Below are 5,000 nucleotides of genomic sequence, written 5' to 3'. Positions count from 1 at the left end.
AGCCCGCACCAAGGGCCAGCGTGTGCCCATGGTGCTCGAGGCAACCGCCCGCACCAGGGCCCAGCGTGTGCCGATGGTGCTCGAGGCAACCGCCCGCACCAAGGGCCGACTTGTGCCGATGGTGGTCGAGGCAAGCGCCCGCACCAGGGCCCAGCGTGTGCCGATGGTGGTCGAGGCAAGCGCCCGCACCAAGGCCGAGCGTGTGCCGATGGTGGTCGAGGCAAGCGCCCGCACCAGGGCCCAGCGTGTGCCGATGGTGGTCGAGGCAAGCGCCCCCACCAAGGCCGAGCGTGTGCCGATGGTGGTCGAGGCAACCGGCCGCACCAAGGGCCGGCGTGTGCCGATGGTGTTCGAGGCAACCGCCCGCACCAGGGCCCAGCGTGTGCCGATGGTGGTCGAGCCAAGAGCCCGCACCAAGGGCCGGCTTGTGCCGATGGTGTTCGGGGCAACCGCCCGCACCAGGGCCCTGCGTGTGCCGATGGTGCTGGGGGCAAGCGCCCGCACCAGGGCCCAGCGTGTGCCGATGGTGCTGGGGGCAACCGCCCGCACCAGGGCCCAACGTGTGCCGATGGTGGTCGAGGGAACCGCCCGCACCAGGGCCCAGCGTGTGCCGATGGTGCTGGGGGCAACCGCCCGCCCCAGGGCCCAGCGTGTGCCGATGCTGGTCGGGGCAAGCGCCCGCACCAGGGCCCAGCGTGTGCCGATGGTGGTCGGGGCAACCGGCCGCACCAGGGCCCAGGGTCTGCCGATGGTGCTCGAGGCAACCGCCCGCACCAAGGCTCAGCATGTGCCGATTGTGATCGAGGCAACAACCCACACCAGGGCCCAGCTTGTGCCCATGGCGGTCGAGGCAAGTGCCCGTACCGAAGGGCAGCCTATGCCGATGATGGTCGATGCATGTGCCATCACCATGCGTCATCATGTGCCATTGATGGTCGAGGCCTTGGCCGAAGTTCGATTTTGAGCCACGGTGCACATGCCTGGCTCCAGCATGTACTGGTGCCGCATTTTTTTCACTCGGGACAGCATCGCCGGAGCATCGCCGGAGCACCGCCGGAGAACCTGACCGGCGGCATTGGGGTTCCGGCGATTGGGAGGGGGGCCGGGGGGGTGTGCGCACATGATGTGCGATGGGTGCTGGTACTTGGCCTTGTGTTGGCCCCCTATCCCTCATCAAACCTCTGAGAATTCACACCCCCTTAAAGAGCATTTGAGATTTTACAGGTTTGCTACCAGTAGCCGTTAAAGTGTCTGAAATGGGGACACTTTTTTCAAACGGTCACAAAATCTTCTCCACTTCGAGTTTTTAGCTGAATTTTTTTGTGCATGCCAACAAAAATAGAAGGATCACGCCTACAAAATTTGGGGCCAAAAATCCTTATAAAAAAATTTTAAAAAATCCCGAACCGCAAAAAGTTTCGAAAATCGTGAAAAATAGAAAACGAGTCATCTTCCAACGAAACTTCACGTGAAGGCTTAGGGGACCGTTGTATGAATTTACAAGCCATAAAAATGGCATTGGCACGGCAGAAATTTGAAGATGTGCCTAAACCCACCAGGGCCCAGCGTGTGCCGATGGTGCTCGAGGCAACCGCCCGCACCAGGGCCCAGCGTGTGCCGATGGTGCTCGAGGCACCCGCCCGCACCAGAGGCAACCTGCCGCACCAGGGCCCAGCGTGTGCCGATGGTGGTCGAGGCAACCGCCCGCACCAGCGCCCAGCGTGTGCCGATGGTGGTCGAGGCAACCGCCCGCACCAGGGCCCAGCGTGTGCCGATGGTGCTCGAGGCAACCGCCCGCACCAGGGCCCAGCGTGTGCCGATGGTGCACCAGGGCCCAGCGTGTGCCGATGGTGCTCGAGGTAACCGACCGCACCAGCGCCCAGCGTGTGCCGATGGTGCTCGAGGCAACCGCCCGCACCAGGGCCCAGCGTGTGCCGATGGTGCTCGAGGCAACCTGTCGCACCAGGGCCCAGCGTGTGCCGATGGTGATCGAGGCAACCGCCCGCACCAGGGCCCAGCGTGTACCGATGGTGCTCGAAGCAACCGACCGCACCAGGGCCCAGCGTGTGCCGATGGTGCTCGAGGCAAGCTGCCGCACCAGGGCCCAGCGTGTGCCGATGGTGGTCGAGGCAAGCGCCCGCACCAGGGCCCAGCGTGTGCCGATGGTGCTCGAGGCAACCTGCCGCACCAGGGCCCAGCGTGTGGTCGAGGCAAGCGCCCGCACCAGGGCCCAGCGTGTGGTCGAGGCAAGCGCCCGCACCAGGGCCCAGCGTGTGCCGATGGTGGTCGAGGCAAGCGCCCGCACCAGGGCCCAGCGTGTGCCGATGGTGCTCGAGGCAACCGACCGCACCAGGGCCCAGCGTGTGCCGATGGTGGTCGAGGCAAGCGCCCGCACCAGGGCCCAGCGTGTGCCGATGGTGCTCGAGGCAACCTGCCGCACCAGGGCCCAGCGTGTGCCGATGGTGGTCGAGGTAAGCGCCCGCACCAGGGCCCAGCGTGTGCCGATGGTGGTCGAGGCAACCTGCCGCACCAGGGCCCAGCGTGTGCCGATGGTGGTCGAGGCAACCGCCCGCACCAGGGCCCAGTGTGTGTCGATGGTGGTCGAGGCAAGTGCCCGCACCAGGGCCCAGCGTGTGCCGATGGTGATCGACGCAACCGCCCGCACCAGGGCCCAGCGTGTGCCGATGGTGCTCGAGGCAACCTGCCGTACCAGGGCCCAGCGTGTGCCGATGGTGGTCGAGGCAACCTGCCGCACCAGGGCCCAGCGTGTGCCGATGGTGGTCGAGGCAAGCGCCCGCACCAGGGCCCAGCGTGTGCCGATGGTGGTCGAGGCAAGCGCCCGCACCAGGGCCCAACGTGTGCCGATGGTGGTGGGGGCAACCGCCCGCACCAGGGCCCAACGTGTGCCGATGGTGATCGAGGCTACCGCCCACACCAGGGCCCAGCGTGTGCCGATGGTGCTCGAGGCAACCGCCCGCACCAGGGCCCAGCGTGTGCCGATGGTGCTCGAGGCAACCGCCCGCACGAGTGCCCAGCGTGTGCCGATGGTGGTCGAGGCAAGCGCCCGCACCAGGGCCCAGCGTGTGCCGATGGTGCTCGAGGCTACCGCCCGCACCAGGGCCCAGCGTGTGCCGATGGTGCTCGAGGCAACCGCCCGCACGAGTGCCCAGCGTGTGCCGATGGTGGTCGAGGCAAGCGCCCGCACCAGGGCCCTGGTGTGTGCCGATGGTGCTCGAGGCACCCGCCCGCACCATGGCCCAGCGTGTGCCGATGGTGCTCGAGGCAAGCGCCCGCACCAGGGCCCAGCGTGTGCCGATGGTGCTCGAGGCAACCGCCCGCACCAGGGCCCAGCGTGTGCCGATGGTGCTCGAGGCAACCGCCCGCACCAGGGCCCAGCGTGTGCCGATGGTGCTCGAGCCAACCTGCCGCACCAGGGCCCAGCGTGTGCCGATGGTGGTCGAGGCAACCGCCCGCACCAGGGCCCAGCATGTGCCGATGGTGGTCGAGGCAACCGCCCGCACCAGGGCCCAGCGTGTGCCGATGGTGCTCGAGGCAACCGCCCGCACCAGGGCCCAGCGTGTGCCGATGGTGGTCGAGGCAACCGACCGCACCAGCGCCCAGCGTGTGCCGATGGTGGTCGAGGCAACCGCCCGCACCAGGGCCGAGCGTGTGCCGATGGTGCTCGAGGCAACCTGTCGCACCAGGGCCCAGCGTGTGCCGATGGTGATCGAGGCAACCGCCCGCACCAGGGCCCAGCGTGTGCCGATGCTGCTCGAGGCAACCGACCGCACCAGGGCCCAGCGTGTGCCGATGGTGGTCGAGGCAAGCGCCCGCACCAGGGCCCAGCGTGTGCCGATGGTGGTCGAGGCAAGCGCCCGCACCAGGGCCCAGCGTGTGCCGATGGTGGTCGAGGCAAGCGCCCGCACCAGGGCCCAGCGTGTGCCGATGGTGGTCGAGGCAACCGCCCGCACCAGTGCCCAGCGTGTGCCGATGGTGGTCGAGGCAAGCGCCCGCACCAGGGCCCAGCTTGTGCCGATGGTGATCGAGGCAACCGCCCGCTCCAGGGCCCAGCGTGTGCCGATGGTTATCGGGGCAACCGGCCGCACTAGGGCCCAGGGTCTGCCGATGGTGCTCGAGGCAACCGCCCGCACCAAGGCTCAGCATGTGCCGATGGTGATCGAGGCAACAACCCACACCAGGGCCTAGCTTGTGCCGATGGCGGTCGAGGTAAGTGCCCGTACCGAAGGGCAGCCTATGCCGATGATGGTCGATGCATGTGCCATCACCATGCGTCATCATGTGCCATTGATGGTCGAGGCCTTGGCCGAAGTTCGATTTTGAGCCACGGTGTACATGCTTGGCTCCAGCATGTGCTGGTGCTGCATTTTTTTCACTCGGGACAGCATCGCCGGAGCATCGCCGGAGTACCGCCGGAGAACCTGACCGGCGGCATTGGGGTTCCGACGATTGGGAGGGGGGCCGGGGGGGTGTGCGCACATGATGTGCGATGGGTGCTGGTACTTGGCCCTTGTATTGGCCCCCTATCCCTCATCAAACCTCTGAGAACTCACACCCCCTTAAAGAGCATTTGAGATTTTACAGGTTTGCTGCCAGTAGCCGTTCAAGTGTCTGAAACGGGGACACTTTTTTCAAACGGTCACGAAATCTTCTCCGGTTCGAGTTTTTAGCTGAATTTTTTTGTGCATGCCAACAAAAATAGAAGGATCACGTCCACAAAATTTGGGGCCAAAACTCCTTCTAAAAAAATTCTAAAAAATCCCGAACCGTAAAAAGTTTCGAAAATCGTGAAAAATAGAAAACGAGTCATCTTCCAACGAAACTTCACGTGAAGGCTTAGGGGACCATTGTATGAATTTACAAGCCATAAAAATGGCATTGGCACGGCAGAAATTTGAAGATGTGCCTAAACCCACCTAACACCCGATCGATCCCCGGCTTGCGCATCCTGCCTCTCCGGTCGGCTGAGCGCCCGCACGCTC

This window comes from Durio zibethinus, unplaced genomic scaffold (assembly GCF_047325235.1).
Source record: "Durio zibethinus cultivar Kanyao isolate XHJ-2024 unplaced genomic scaffold, ASM4732523v1 HiC_scaffold_317, whole genome shotgun sequence".
Classification (NCBI taxonomy): domain Eukaryota; kingdom Viridiplantae; phylum Streptophyta; class Magnoliopsida; order Malvales; family Malvaceae; genus Durio; species Durio zibethinus.
The sequence above is the reverse complement of the archived record's forward strand: the minus strand, read 5'-3'. Positions refer to the sequence as shown.